Source organism: Triticum aestivum, chromosome 3A, assembly GCF_018294505.1.
Source record: "Triticum aestivum cultivar Chinese Spring chromosome 3A, IWGSC CS RefSeq v2.1, whole genome shotgun sequence".
In the NCBI taxonomy this organism is placed as follows: domain Eukaryota; kingdom Viridiplantae; phylum Streptophyta; class Magnoliopsida; order Poales; family Poaceae; genus Triticum; species Triticum aestivum.
In genome coordinates, this window is record NC_057800.1 from 261,234,330 (window position 1) to 261,251,861 (window position 17,532).

Below are 17,532 nucleotides of genomic sequence, written 5' to 3' on the forward strand. Positions count from 1 at the left end.
CATTAAATGAGCTCCTAGATTGCATCGTCGCTTTAGGAAACCGAAGCTCCACTTGGCACCCACCAGATTGCGGCAGTCCTAGAGAAGGACGGTGAGTCTTCTTCTATATCGAAGACGGACTATATTCGGGTTGCCATTCATAAAGAGCCGGATACTCACCGTGAAAAGATGCAACCAGCCCTCCGAACATAGCCTCGGACGGCGGCTCCAAACAATCAGAAGATGTTCCAGAACCCGAACTGTCCAATCCGGAAGGTCATCGAACCCTGGACAGCCGGTTAGGTTGGGGTTCGGATTTAATTCCACCCACCCACCCGGACATAGAGGCTCTCATGAGCAAAAAACAGCAATCTCAGGAGAAGGTCCACCACTTTTGGGCCAGATTCCTTCTTGTCAAGAACAAGGTAAAAGATTGTCGTGACGAGGAGGCAATATCAGCATTCTGCAAAATGTCTGCGGACCAAGGAATACTCAACGCCATCAATCAACGCCGCATACTCAAATTCGCTGACTTAGCAACCATTGTACAAAAATACAGCGCGATGGAGAGCACCTGGGAAACTCGAGCAGCTCACTGGGAACCATCGGTCCCAGCTCAACTCCCCCTACAAGCGAAAAGGGCGCACCCTCGGGGCCCAGCCCGACAGTCAAGAAACACAAAACTGCTACGCGGCATGGCACCGTTCTTGAGGGGTGGCTCGATGGACCATGCAAAATACATACAACAATAGACACCGTCGCAACCCACAGCCTTAGGGCATGTTGGATACTACGACAGGTAGCCATGAGCAGCGAGGACATCCTTATTAAGGATACCCCGGAACAACGCCCCCCAGAATACGAGCACCCAAGAGTATTGACAGTCTTCGAGACATTCGCTTCAAACAGCAAGCGCAAAAGGACACTTCGTGAGCTCAACGAAGTCTGCCAAATCGCTGTAATAAACCCATGGAACGACACGGCTATAACATTCAACGCTGGTGATGAACCAAAATACAGAACAGTACGAACGCCTGCCGTGTTAGTACTCAGTCCCATCGTGGACGGGTTTCGACTTACCAAGGTCCTCATGGACGGCGACAGCGGAATAAACGCCATTTATGAGAACACACTCCATAAAATGGGAGTAGATAGGAACCGCATCAAACAAAACCGCACCCCTGCCCCTGGAGGCGCTATCCGAAGCCCTCGCGGCCGAGGAATTAACCGCGCTACGCTCCACAGTGGACAGGGACGATGTGATCCTCGACAAACGCTCAAAATCCACCTCGTTTAAACCGGAAGAAGAAATAATCAAATTCCAAGTCCACCCAATGGACCCCAAGAAGACACCATCCATCGGAGCTCAACTAAACCCAGCAGTTGACGCCGCACTACGAGAAATTCTACGCGAAAACTGGGACATATTTGCCTGGCACCCTTTGGATATGCCAGGGATCCCACGTAAGCTAGCCGAACATAGCCTCAATATATTAAAGGGGTTTAAACCAGTTAAGCAAGCACTGCGGTGCTTTTCCGAACCCAAGCGACAAGCCATGGGGGAGGAGCTGGCCAAACTCATCAAGGCCGGATTCATTAGAGAAATCAAACATCCGGATTGGCTGGAAAACCTGGTGATGTTACCAAAGAAGGACAAATCCTTGTGCATGTGCATCGATTTCAAAGACCTCAACAAAGCCTGCCCTAAGGATCCCTTCCCCCTCCCCCGCATTGATCAAATCATTGACGCCACCGTAGGACATGACTCACTGTGTTCCCTCGATGCATACTCCGGATACCATCAAATAAAAATGAAGGAATCCGATCAAGCTGCAACATCATTTATCACCCCATATGGGCCATTCCGCTTCAATACCATGCCCGTCGTGCTCAAGAACGCTGGAGCCACATATCAACGCATGATTCAAACATGCCTGGAGCAATAGATCGGCAAAACAGTAGAGGCTTACGTTGATGATGTCGTCATCAAAACCAGGCACATGGAAACACTAATAGACGACTTATGTCTTACATTCGACAACCTCAGGGTGTATGACATCAAGCTCAACCCGGAAAAGTCTGTCTTCGACGTCCCTGCCAGAAAACTGCTGGGCTTCATCGTTTCTAATAGAGGAATCAAAGCAAACCCAACCAAAATCCGAGCTTGGTCACAATTGGCTAAGCCAACAGACCTTGGACAAGTCCAAAAACTTGCATGTTGCGTTGTAGCTCTAAGCCGCTTTATCTCCGGATTAGGAGAAAAAGGCACTGCCACTCTATCGCCTACTACGGCGAACCGACCACTTTGAGTGGACGGCCGCGGCAACATCCGGACTGGAAGAAATAAAAACCCTTCTTACGGGTAACCCAATCCTGGCCGCACCAAACGCCGGCGAACCAATGTTATTATACATATCAGCAACACATCAGGTGGTGAGCGCCATACTCGTCATTGAACGAGAGCGGGATGGACATAAATTCCCACTTCAGAAGCCAGTATACTATGTCTCCACGATCCTTACACCATGCAAATCCTGGTACCCTCATATAAAAAAATAGCATGCACGGTCTTCATAGCATCCCGGAAGCTCCGTCACTACTTCCAGGAGTGTTCGGTCATGGTGGCCTCCGAAGTACCACTCAACGATATCATAAATAACCGCAAGGCCGGATTGCCAAATGGGCCATTGAGCTCCTACCATTTGACATTACATACAAACTACGCCAAGCTATCAAATCCCAAGTACTGGCCGACTTCATCGCCGAATGGACAGAGGCCAAACTCCCTAAAGAGTACGACACATACTCCAATTGGGTCATGCACTTCGACGGCTCCAAAATACCGGCAGGGTTAGGAGTGGGTGTCGTCTTAACGTCCCCTACCGGAGACATCGTCCAATACGTTCTCCGAATACTATACACAAACTCCAATAATGCAGCCGAATACGAGGCCTTATTGCATGGTCTCCATGGGCATACAACACCTAGAAGTGCGCGGGGACTTGAACTTTGCAATATCTCAAATAAATGGAGATTTTGACACCAAATATCTGAAGATGGAAGCGTATCATAACGCGGTCATAAAAATGTCGTCCCGGTTCGAGGGGCTCGAGTTCCATCATGTGGCGCGAGAAAGTAATCAAGCGGCGGATGTTCTTGTTCGTATTGGCGCTAAGGGCGACCCCGTCCCATCTAATATCTTCCTAGAAAGGCTCTTTAAGCCATCCATGGTATGGCAGGGGGAAAACGGCAACGCTAATCTGGACCAAAACATAACCCTAGATCCCGGAAACATCGACATAACACCATCGGCGCATCTCATCATGGCAGTCATTGCCCCATGGACCGAACCCTTCTTGGCCTACCTTAATAGGAAGGAGCTTCCTGAGGACCAGAATGAGGCCCGCTTCATTGTCCGGCACTCAAAGGCCTACAAGGTTCATGATCAAAAGCTCTACAAGAAAAGCACCACCAGAGTCCTTCAACTATGTATATCCGAGGAAGAAGGGCGACAGCTCTTGGCTGAAATTCATGCCGGACTCAGCGGGCACTACGCCGCAGCTCGGGCCCTTGTTAGCAAGGCTTTCCATACAGGGTTTTATTGGCCGACGGCCCGAGCGGATGCACAGGACCTTGTACAACATTGCGTTGGATGCCAACTCTTTGCCAATCGAAGCCATATGCCCCAAGTGCCCTACAAACAATCCCCATCACTTGGACTTTTGTGGTCTGGGGACTCGACATGGTCGGACCCCTTAAAGGGGAAAGCCATAAGAAAAACTATCTGCTGGTTATGGTGGACAAGTTCACTAAGTGGATAGAGGCTAAACGGGTCAAAACGGCTGAGTCCGGCCCGGTGATAGACTTCATATCCGATGTTGTGCACCATTACGGTGTCCCACACAGCATCATCATTGACAACGGCTCCAATTTCTCAGCCGACAAGGTAAAAGCCTGGTGTACTAATCTAGGTATTAAACTAGATTACGCCTCCATCTACCACCCACAAACCGACGGTCAAGTCGAACGCGCCACCGGTCTTATTATGAGCGGCATCAAGCCTAGACTAGTGCGGTCTTTAAAAGAATTAGACAAGCACTGGATCGAGGAGTGATAACCCACAAGTATAGGGGATCTTAATAGTTTTCGAGGGTAGAGTATTCAACCCAAATTTATTGATTCGACACAAGGGGAGCCAAAGAATATTCTCAAGTATTAGCAGCTGAGTTGTCAATTCAACCACACCTGGGAACTTAATATCTGCAGCAAAGTATTTAGTAGCAAAGTAATATGATAGTAGTGGTAACGGTAGCAAAACTAATGTTTTTGGTATTTTTTAGTGATTGTAACAATAGAAATGGAAAAGTAAATAAGCGAAGAACAATATATGGAAAGCTCGTAGGCAATGGATCGGTGATAGAGAATTATGCCGGATGTGGTTCATCATGTAACAGTCATAACCTAGGGGTGACACAAAACTAGCTCCAATTCATCAATGTAGTGTAGGCATGTATTCCGAATATAGTCATACATGCTTATGGAAAAGAACTTGCATGACATCGTTTGTCCTACCCTCCCGTGGCAGCGGGGTCCTAGCGGAAACTATGGGATATTAAGGCCTCCTTTTAATAGAGTACCAGACCAAAGAATTAACACATAGTGAATACATGAACTCCTCAAACTACGGTCATCACCGGGAGTAGTCCCTATTATTGTCACTTCGGGGTTGCCGGATCATAACACATAGTAGGTGACTATAGACTTGCAAGATAGGATCAAGAACTCACATATATTCATGAAAACATAATAGGTTCAGATCTGAAATCATGGCACTCGGGCCCTAGACAAGCATTAAGCATAGCAAAGTCGTAGCAACATCAATCTCAAAACATAGTGGATACTAGGGATCAAACCCTAACAAAACTAACTCGATTACATGATAAATCTCATCCAACCCATCACCGTCCAGTAAGCCTATGATGGAATTACTCACGCACGGCAGTGAGCATCATGAAATTGGTGATGTAGGATGGTTGATGATGACGATGGTGACAGATTCCCCTCTCCGGAGCCCCGAACGGACTCCAGATCAGCCCTCCTGAGAGGTTTTGGGGCTTGGCGGCGGCTCGGTATCGTAAAACGCGATGAATCCTTCTCTTTGATTTTTTTCTCCCCGAACACGAATATATAGAGTTGGAGTTGAGGTTAGAGGAGCTCCAGGGGGCCCACGAGGTAGGGGGCGCGCCCAGGGGGACAGGCGCGCCCCCCACCCTCGTGGCTAGGGTGTGGGCCCCCTGGTCTTGATCTTTTGCCAGTATTTTTTATTATTTCCAAAAATACGCTCCATGGAGTTTCAGGTCATTCCCATAACTTTTGTTTCTGCACATAAATAACACCACGACAATTCTGCTGAAAACAGCGTCAATCCGGGTTAGTTCCATTCAAATCATGCAAGTTAGAGTCCAAAACAAGGGCAAAAGTGTTTGGAAAAGTAGATACGACGGAGACGTATCAACTCCCCCAAGCTTAAACCTTTGCTTGTCCTCAAAAAATTCAGTTGACAAACTGAAAGTGATAAAGAAAAACTTTTACAAACTCTGTTTGCTCTTGTTGTTGTAAAGTGATAAAGCCAGCATTCACGTTTCAGCAAAGATTATAAACTAACCATACTCACAATAACGCTTAGGTCTCATGTTTACTCATATCAATGGCATAATCAACTAGCGAGCAATAATAATAAATCTCGGATGACAACACTTTCTCAAAACAATCATAATATGATATAACAAGATGGTATCTCGCTAGCCCTTTCTCAGACCGCAAAACATAAATGTAGAGCACCTTTAAAGACCAAGGACTGAATAGACATGGTAATTCATGGTAAAAGAGATCCAGTCAAGTCATACTCAATGTAAACTAACAGTAATGAATGCAAATGACAGTGGTGCTCTCCAACTGGTGCTTTTTAATAAGAGGATGGTGACTCAACATGAAAATAAATAGATAGGACCTTCGAAGCGGGAAGCAGGGATTTGTAGAGGTGCCAGAGCTCGGTTTTTAAAATAGAGATGAATAATATTTTGAGCGGTATACTTTCATTGTCAACATAACAACCAAGAGATGGTGATATCTTCCATGCTACACACATTATAGGCAGTTCCCAAACAGAATGGTAAAGTTTATACTCCCCCTCCACCAACAAGCATCAATCCATGGCTTGCTCGAAACAATGAGTGCCTCCAACTAACAAGAGCACCAGTAGAGGGGGAGTTTTGTTTGCAAATATTTTGATTTGATTTGCATAAAGCATGGGACTGGGCATCCCGGTAACCAGCCACTTTCTCGTGAGTGAGGAGCGGAGTCCACTCCTCATGAGAATAACCAACCTAACATGGAAGATACGGGCACCTCTAGTTGATACATGAGCTATTCGAGCATACAAAATAGGATATTTATTTGAAGGTTTAGAGTTTGGCACATACAAATTTACTTAGAACGGTAGGTAGATACCGTATATAGGTAGGTATGGTGGACTCATATGGAACAACTTTGGGGTTTATGGGATTGGATGCACAAGTAGTATTCCCGCTTAGTATGGGTGAAGGCTAGAAAAAGACTGGGAAGCGACCAGCTAGAGAGCGACAATAGTCATGAACATGCATTAAAATTAATCAACACCGAATGCAAGCATGATTAGGATATAATGCACCATGAACATAAATATCGTAGAGGCTATGTTGATTTTGTTTCAACTACATGCGTGAACATGTGCCAAGTCAAGCCACTCGAATCGTTCAAAAGAGGATACCACCCTATCATACCACATCACAACCATTATAAGCTCCTAGCTAATTAAGCATGGCATAAGAAACTATGATCTCTAATTGTCATTGCAAACATGTTTAATCATAATAGGCTAAATCAAGAACGATGGACTAATCATATTTACAAAAACAAGAGAGGTTGAGTTCATACCAGCTTCTCCCATCTCAATCAGTCCATCATATATCGTCATAATTGCCTTTCACTTGCACGACCGAACGATGTGGATAATAATAATAGTGCATGTGCATTGGACTAAGCTGGAATCTGCAAGCATTCAATAAACAGGAGAAGACAAGGCAATATGGGCTCTTTTGTCAGATCAACAATAATGCATATAAGAGCCACTTTAACAATTTAATCATGGCCTTCTCCTATCGATCCCCAAAGAAAAGAAAAGAAATAAAACTATTTACACGGGAAAGCTCCCAACAAGCAAAAGAAGAACATGAAATCTTTTTGAGTTTTCTTTTTAATTACTACTACAAGCATGGAAAGTAAACTAATTAAAAGCTACAACTAATTTTTTTGGGGGTTTTCCTAAGGTTTATTAAACATACAATAAGAAAGCATAAAAAGAGAAAATAAACTAGCATGGATATTACAATGAAAAAGTATGAGCACCAACATCTAGCAATGAGTGTGTGAACATGAATGTAATGTCGGTGAGAAATACGTACTCCCCCAAGCTTAGGCTTTTGGCCTAAGTTGGTCTAATGCCACGGATGGCCTGGCGGATACCCAAAGTTTTAGTTGGGGTCGTACTGAGAAGAAGAAGACTCTGATTGCCACTGGTTGGCAATCATCTCCGGATCCCACTGGTAATTAGACTGTCGTGGAGGATCAACCTATGGTTCCGACTCTGGCTCTGTGGCTGATGTAGGGTTCCGGTAGGCATGAATAGCCTCCAATGGAACAAGGTACTTGCCTGGAGATAAATCAACCAAAGAAGGGGCAGGCAGGGTAACAGTCTCAGGATGATGTTTATCAAAGAACAATTTGTATTTGAGATCATTTCCCCTATTCTTAACAATAAAATTGTGTGCTACAATACTCTTATAATCTAAATAAACAGGAGGCAGCAATTTTTCTTCCTTCTCATAATGCCTAATAGGTATGTTAAAATGTGCATCTAGGCACGAGGCGAAGATGCCTCCAAAGACGGGGCCCTTAGTATAGTTAAGATTTAACCGCTTTGCAATAATAGCACCCATGCTGAATGTATCATCACGAAATAAGGCATGGCACAAAATAACAATATCAGGGGCACTCAGGTTTCCATAGTTTCCGCGCCCAATTAAGCATCTACTAGCAAATATAGCAAAGTAACATAGAACAGGAAAGTGTATGCTAGTAGTTCATGCATCGGAAACCTTCCTGGTTTCTCCTATAGTGATGGTATCAATAAACCCATCCACATCGTCGCAATGTGGTTCCTCTATGATGCACTCGAAAGGGATCAAACAAACCCGACAAAAGTCACGAAGTGACATCTCCTTATGCTCATCATATAAATAAAACTCCACCACAGGTGGTGAGCTCCTAGCATGGAAATGAAAGTTTTGCACAAAGATATTGGTGAGCAAGAGATATTGTTCGCGCTGGTCGTGGAGGAAGGCAGTGAGGCCTGCATTCTCAGCCAATTCATAGAAATCATCATAAATCCCGGTTTCTCTAAAGAAATCATCACAAGGCCGAATCCTCTGCGATGCGAGGCAGATTATATTTGGGCTTCTTCATTTTGCTTTTACTTCGAGCTTCGGCTCGATGAGCCCCTAAAAAATCTCTTCATTATTTTTCTGAAAAATTCTGAAATTTTTAGTAACTTCAAATAAAAGTGAACCAAACTCAACAAAATTGATAGAAACTACTCCTACAAGTGCCTAGAGCCTATATCATGCATCAAAACTACTTGGAACCACATAAATTTGACATGCAAGCTCAAGAACAGGGTCACCTAAGCAGCAAAAATATGCAATGAATAAAGCACTAGAACAAAAACTAATTGGACCATGGGAGGAGTCACATACCAAGGAACAATCCCCCAAAGCAGTTTTGTGAGAAGTGCTTTGAGCAAGGAGATCGAAGATCGCAGCAAAATGAGCTAGAACTCGTGCTTGAGCTAGATAATGGTGTTTGTGGGAGGAAGAAGGAGTGTGTGGGTTCAGGAATAAGTGGAGGAGGGCCACTGTGGGCCCACGAGGCAGGAGGGCGCGCCCTCCACCCTCGTGGCCAGGTGGATGCCCCCCTGCTGTGTTTTCAGTGCCAAATATCCTCAAATATTCCCAAAAAAATCATATTTAAATTTTAGGGCATTTGGAGAACTTTTATTTTTGGGGTATTTTTTATTGCATGGATAATTCAGAAAATAGACAGAAAATACTATTTTTACTTTATTTAATATAAATAACAGAAAGTAGAAAGAGGGTACAGAGAGTTGTGTTTTCTAAATTCATCCATCTCATGATCATCAAAAGGAATCCACTAACAAGATTGATCAAGTCTTGTTAACAAACTAATTCCGAATAACATGGAACCGGAGAATTTTCGAATAACACTAGGTTACCTCAACGGGGTTATGCACATCCCCAACAATAAGAATATCATATTTCTTCTTGACAGTAGGAAGAGGAACTTCAAAACCTCCAAAAATAATCGATGGAATTTTTCCAATAGAATTGATACTGTGGACTTGAGGTTGTTTCCTCGGAAAGTGTATCGTATGCTCATTACCATTAACATGAAAAGTGGCATTGCCTTTGGTGCAATCAATAACAGTCCCTGCAGTATTCAAAAAGGGTCTTCCAAGAATAATGGACATACTATCATCCTCAAGAATATCAAGAATAACAAAGTCTGTTAAAATAGTAATGTTTGCAACCACAACAGTCACATCCTCACAAATACCGACAGGTATAGCAGTTGATTTATCAGCCATTTGCAAAGATATTTCAGTAGGTGTCAACTTATTCAAATCAAGTCTACGATATAAAGAGAGAGGCATTACACTAACAACGGCTCCAAGATCACATAAAGCAGTTTTAACATAGTTTCTTTTAATGGAACATGGTATAGTGGATACTCCTGGATCTCCAAGTTTCTTTGGTATTCCACCCTTAAAAGTATAATTGGCAAGCATGGTGGAAATTTCAGTTTCCGTTATCTTTCTTTTATTAGTAACAATTTCTTTCATGTACATAGCATAAGGATTCATTTTAAGCATATCAGTTAATCGCATACGCAAAAAGAAGGTCTAATCATTTCAGCAAAGCGCTCAAAATTCTCATCATCCTTTTTCTTGGATAGTTTGGGAGGAAAGGCATGGGTTTTTGAACCCATGGTTCTCTTTCTTTACCAAGTTTCCCAGAAACAAAGTCTTTGTTATCATAATGTTGATTCTTTGATTGTGGGTTATCAAGATCAATAGCAGATTCAATTTCTATATCATTATCATTACTAGGTTGAGCATCAACATGAACATTATCATTAACATTATCACTAGTTTCAGGTTCATTACCAGATTGTGTTTCAGCATCAGAAATAGAAATATCATTTGGATTCTCAGGTGTTTCAGCAATAGGTTCACTAGAAGCATGCAAAGTCCTATCATTTTTCTTTTTGTTCCTTTTAGAAGGACTACGTGCATCTATATTATTTCTCTGAGAATCTTGCTCAATTTTCTTAGGGTGGCCTTCAAGATAAAAAGGTTCCTGAGTCATTTTACCAGTTCTAGTAGCCACTCTAATAGCATAATCATTATTCTTACTATTCAATTCATTGAGCAAATCATTTTGAGATTTAAGTACTTGTTCTACTTGAGTAGTAACCATAGAAGCATGTTACTAATAAGTTTAAGTTCACCTTTGAAATTAGCCATATAATCACCCAAGTGTTCAAGCATATCAGCACTGCATTTTAATTCTCTACCAAAATAAGCATTGAAGTCTTCTTGCTTAACCATAAATTAATCAAACTCATCTAAGCATGGGCTAGCAAACTTAGTAAATGGGATTTCAGCTTTATCATATCTATAGAGAGAATTTACCTTTACTACCTGTGTTGGGTTATCAAGACCATGTGTTTCTTCAATAGGCGGTAAATTAAGACCATGTATTTCTTCAATAGGAGGTATATTATTAACATCTTCAACTTTAATACCTTTTTTCTTTCATAGATTTCTTTGTCTCTTGCATATCTTCAGGACTGAGAAATAGAACACCCCTTTTCTTCCGAGTTGGTTTAGGAATAGGCTCAGGAGCTGGCTCAGGAAGTGTCCAATTATTTTCATTAGTCAACATATTATTGAATAGAATTTCAGCTTCATCCGGTGTTCTTTCCCTGAAAACAAAACCAGCACAACTATCCAGGTAATCTCTGGAAGCATCGGTTAGTCCATTATTAAATATATCAAGTATTTCATTTTTCTTGAGAGGCTGATCAGGCAAAGCATTAAGTAATTCGAGAAGCCTCCCCCAAGCTTGCGGGAGACTCTCTTCTTCAATTTGCACAAAATTATATATATCCCTTAAGGCAGCTTGTTTCTTATGAGGAGGGAAATATTTAGTAGAGAAGTAATAAATCATATCCCGGGGACTACGCACACAACTAGGATCATGAGAATTAAACCATATCTTAGCATCACCCTTTAATGAGAACGGAAATATTTTAATAATATAAAAGTAGCGAGTTCTCTCATTATTAGTGAACAGGGTAGCTATATCATTTAATTTAGTAAGATGTGCCACAACAGTTTCAGATTCATAGCCATAAAAAGGATCAGATTCAACCAAAGTAATTATATCAGGATCAATAGAGAATTCATAATCCTTATCAGTAACAAAGATAGGTGAAGTAGCATAAGCAGGATCATATTTCATTCTAGCATTCAGAGTTTTTTGTTTAAGCTTAGCTAATAATTTCTTAAGATCACTTCTATCATTGCAAGCAAGAAAGTCTCTTTTAGTTTCTTCATCCATAACATAGCCCTCAGGCAGAATAGGTAATTCATATTTATTAGGAGAGACTTCATAATCACTTTCATCAATATTATCAGTTTCAATAATTTCATTCTCTCTAGCCCTAGCAAGTTGTTCATCAAGAAATTCACCAAGTGGCACAGTAGTATCAAGCATAGAAGTAGTTTCATCATAAGTATCATGCATAGTAGAAGTGGCATCATCAATAATATGCGACATATCAGAATCAATAGCAGAAGCAGGTTTAGGTGTCGCAAGCTTACTCAAAACAGAAGGTGAATCAAGTGCAGAGCTAGATGGCAGTTCCTTACCTCCCCTCATAGTTGAGGGATAAATGTTGGTTTTTGGATCTCTCAAGTTCTTCATAATGATAAGCAGATATAAATCCCAAGTGACTCAAAGAATAGAGATATGCTCCCTAGCAACGGCACCAGAAAATAGTCTTGATAACCCACAAGTATAGGGGATCGCAACAGTTTTCGAGGGTAGAGTATTCAACCCAAATTTATTGATTCGACACAAGGGGAGCCAAAGAATATTCTCAAGTATTAGCAGCTGAGTTGTCAATTCAACCACACCTGGAAACTTAATATCTGTAGCAAAGTATTTAGTAGCAAAGTAATATGATAGTAGTGGTAATGGTAGCAAAAGTAATGTTTTTGGTATTTTGTAGTGATTGTAACAATAGAAATGGAAAAGTAAGTAAGCGAAGAACAATATATGGAAAGCTCATAGGCAATGTATCGGTGATAGAGAATTATGCCGGATGTGGTTCATCATGTAACAGTCATAACCTAGGGTGACACATAACTAGCTCCAATTCATCAATGTAATGTAGGCATGTATTCCAAATATAGTCATACGTGCTTATGGAAAAGAACTTGCATGACATCTTTTGTCCTACCCTCCCGTGGCAGCGGGGTCCTAGCGGAAACTAAGGGATATTAAGGCCTCCTTTTAATAGAGTACCGGACCAAAGCATTAACACATAGTGAATACATGAACTCCTCAAACTACGGTCATGACCGGGAGTGGTCCCGATTATTGTCATTTCGGGGTTGCCGGATCATAACACATAGTAGGTGACTATAGACTTGCAAGATAGGATCAAGAACTCACATATATTCATGAAAACATAATAGGTTCAGATCTGAAATCATGGCACTGGGGCCCTAGTGACAAGCATTAAGCATAGCAAAGTCATAGAAACATCAATCTCAGAACATAGTGGATACTAGGGATCAACCCTAACAAAACTAACTCGATTACATGATAAATCTCATCCAACCCATCACCGTCCAGCAAGCCTATGATGGAATTACTAATGCACGGTGGTGAGCATCATGAAATTGGTGATGGAGGATGGTTGATGATGACGACGGCAACGGACTCCCCTCTCCGGAGCCCCGAACGGACTCCAGTTCAGCCCCCCGAGAAGTTTTAGGGCTTGGTGGCGCCTCTATATCGTAAAACGTGATGAATCTCCCACGAGGTAGGGAGGCGCGCCCAGGAGGGCAGGCGCGCCCCCACCCTCGTGGCTAGGGTGTGGGCCACCTGGTCTTCATCTTTTGCCAGTATTTTTTATTATTTCCAAAAATACGCTCCGTGGAGTTGCAGGTCATTCCGACAACGTTTCAGATCAACCCTCCTGAGAGGTTTCAGGGCTTGGCGGCGGCTCCGTATCGTAAAACGCGATGATTTCTTCTCTCTGATTTTTTTTCTCCCCGAAACACAATATATGGAGTTGGAGTTGGAGTCGGAGAGGCAACAGGGGGCCCATGAGGTAGGGGGGTGCGTCCCCCAACCTCGTGGCAAGGTGGTGGGCCCCCTAGCCTTCATCTTTGGCAGGTATTTTTCTTATTTTCCGAAAAGTGGCTCCATGAAGTTTCAGGTCATTCCGGGAACGTTTGCTCCTGCACGTAAATAACATCATGGTAATTCTGCTGGAAACAACGTCAGTCCGGGTTATTTCCATTCAAATCATGCAAGTTAGAGTCCAAAACAAGGGAAAAAGTGTTTGGAAAAGTAGATACGATGGAGATGTATCAAGGAGCTCGACTCCGTACTCTGGGGGCTGCGGACCATGCCCAATCGTACTACCGGGTACACACCTTTCTTCATGGTGTATGATGCAGAGGCCGTATGGCCCTGCGATATTATTCACGAATCACCTAGAGTGTGTATGTACGAAGAGGGAGAAGCCAAGCTCGATTGGCAGGACAACCTAGATGCCCTGGAGGAGGAACGCGATGTCGCAAAAGCCCGTTCAGCAGTTTATCAACAGAAGGCTCGAAGATATCAAAGCAGAGAAGTACGGGCCAAGACTTACAATGTTGGCGAACTCGTTCTATGGCTCCCGGAGAAGAAAAAGGACAAACTCGAGCCCAAATGGTAGGGTCCCTTCATAATTTACTAAGTTCTCACCGGAGGAGCATACCGTCTTCGCAATGCATCAGGTAATCGCCTCGAGCCGAACCCCTGGAACGCGGCTCGACTCCGGAGATTCTACGCCTAGTGCTACACCCCTTGTTCGTCTCGTCCTCCCCTGTAGTTGCCATTATTTTTCCTCTCTTTTCCGATTACTTTCTACTTTTTTCGCTTTAAAGCTTTGATGCGGCTAGACCACACACCATTGACACATACAACTTTCAACATGTCCGCCACTTGTACCTGGGGGCTTCTCGGACAGAAGTTCTTTTCATTCCTTGAGCATCAAGCTCCTCACATATGAGTTTTTTCCATATGTACCTTTTCTTTGCCATTATATGCATCGATGTGACTTAAATTTTGGCCAAGCTGGGTTGCCTGGCTCCCGTGCTTATACCCTACGTTCCCGTTAGTTTGGCTAGGGCATAAAGGGAGCACCTCTGCGATTGTTACCGCCGGGTCATCCGAATGTGTACCTTAGACTGGGTGAAGCCGAAAGCTAGAGTTCTTAAAGGAATATTCGGTCGATGAATTAAAGATGTTTTTTACACTGACTCCGTTGTGCACCCCCAGAAGTTACACAAACCGTGGTGCTCACACCACAATTCGGACATGCGCATTGAACGCATACACACCCAGGGAAAGGAACCCTTAACGGAACTATTCTCTCTGGAAGATGTTTCTTATGATATCAATGTAATATAACATAGCTAGTCGGATACAACTTGTCTGTTCAAGCAACTATGACCCCTACGCCTAGTTCTCCAGGCATACCCGGCCTATTCGGCTGCAACGGTATTTGGAAACACTTCGCACCTTCAGGACCAGAGGTTGAAGCGAAAAGGTCTGCCATGACAAATGATATATAATTCGGCTAGATGAGGAAAGTACATAGTCACTTGGACTCGAACACCTCCTCTTCTATACCTTCCAACAGACAATCTAATTTACAATCCTGTTGGGAGTATTTGGCGGCCACCTCTATTTGGTTATACACTAAACTTACGGGAATTTCTTCCCCATTCGACCCTAGCGGTCCGACACGAGCCATGTGATTAGGATCCATCTTGGTATATCACATCTTCACCATGGCCCAGGCCTCTCATGCGCCCTCCTGGCATGCCGATATCTTCCACAGCCGGATACCTTGAACAACTCTACCAGCTCCTCCATGCTTCCTGGAGGGGGGTCGGATGGCCATAAAGCCTTAGTCACACTCCGCATCACCTGCCGAGCTTGCTCGTGCAACCACGATAGCCCTTGCTGTAGATCACTCGATGATCCAGACACCTCCTCTTCAGGGCGGTTCATCAAAACACCTGCAATTACAGCTTAATCAGCTACAGTTACCTCCAAAGTTGTTATAAAACAACAGTGGACACCTACTGAATATGCCGCCTCGCAGCTTCTTGTTCTCCTTCTCGGAATCAGCTAGCTAAGCTCGCACAACTTTCAGTTCTTCGCCTAGTTTGGTGTTTGAGTTTTGGAGTTTCTTCTTCTCTTGGATGACCGTTGTCAATACACGCTCGCCCGCCGCTAGTTTCCTTTTGGCTCGGCGTTCTTCGCTTCGAGCGGTGTCCAGCTGCTCTTGTACTTGGTCTAACAGCCGAACACAAAGATTAACATGCGGATCCGCACTATCGACGTGTCATTCTGAATTGTCGATAGAAGGAAACATTACCGGGAGATGCCTTGTATTTCTCCAGTTCGGCATTGGCAGCAAGCAGCCGGCGCTGACACTTTTCCAGCTCCTGAGCTAGCTGGGTGTTCTTTTCTGTAAGCACCTGGTAACACATTGATCCTTAAATGAGTTGTTTCAACTCCTCTAAGTCTCAGGGGCTACTGGTTAACATTGTCAGACAAAATAAATTTACCTGCACATCTTTTAAATGTTGCTTTGTGGCCCTGTTAATCCCATCTCGAGCAGCTCGGATATACGCATCGGCGGAGTTGAAGGCGTTAAACGACTCCTCTGAAAAGCCATGGTCATGTAGATGGTCTGGTGGGGCCGGTGATTCATCGCACTTTCCACTTCCGAGTTGGTGACGGATACATCATCCGAGTCCTCGGATGGAGGACAGTCCAGCTTCGCCTCCATATCAGCCCTCGTCCTCATGGTAGGATTTGAATCCAGGTTCCGAGAAGTACGGCTGCTCGAACCTCTGGATACAGTCTAGCGCATCTTTCTCATGACACATGGATAACAGGAAGGTCACGGTTGGGCGTGACTGCCTAGGTGCAGGATGGCAGATCATACCTCTTTGATGAAGGCACGATCATATCTTCGTTTGCCTTCCTCTTGGAAGGCTCGCCTGGCATGGGGGACGCACTCTTCAGAGGTACCCTGGGAATAGTACGGTGCGTAGAACCCTTCCCCTTTGGAGCACAAGACAGTGTGGTGGGTAAGAAGGAAGGAGAAATCTCTTTTTGAATAAGGTGTGTTCGGATCCCTTACGTGTGAAGCTGGAAGAAGACCGGGGTAGTCGGCGATGATGGCCACCTCTGTGCCATCGTAGCTCGTTTGGTAAAACACCCCCTCCGAAAGCACCACAAATATCTCCAGATCATCTTCGAACCTGGGATCAAGCTCCTGGTTGTGATCCTCCGGCTGTGCGGCGGGACTACAAAATCCCTCGGTGACTTTTCGCGAGTGCTGTCATAGGCAGCCAAAGTTAAAAAGTTTATCAAAGGCAATCCGGAGATGGAAGGAGTAAAACTAGAGGGGTCGGGCCTTACCCAGCTAGGAGGGTTGTACATCGAATACCCATCTCTGAATTTGATGTGGAGAAATTCCTTTTCCTCCCCTTTGAACAGTTCTGCTAATGTTTTAGCCAAAGCGGCAGGGGTATCCGGACCTTTCCGGCCGCAGTGAGAGACGTCGTCCTCCCCATTGAAGTGCCACATCGGGAGCCCTCTGTATTGGAGTGGCTGAACCCCTCGCGTTATGGAAATCCCCATAACCTCAACTATTGTGAGTCCGAACTGAGTGAGCTCTTTCATCCTCCTCATCAGCTGACGAACCTCCACTCCATCTACCACTTAGAGACTCCGAGGATGCCAACTATGGCGTTTCTTCAGTGGGACGCGCGCAAATTTGGGAAGACCCTTTTTGTCGGTGTCCTACGAACGGGGGTCCCCAGACTTGCCTGCCTGCGGCCCATGGCGTGACCAAGCCAGCAGGCCGTACGACCCATCTTCACCAACAAAGCGTCCAAGACCCTCGCGAAGGTCCAAGCCTCGCAAGGCGGATGATGCAAGGCCTCCTCTGGAGTAGCCTAGCTAGGAAGGCTCACGAGGAGCGGAGATATCAAGGCGGGGCAAACCTCAT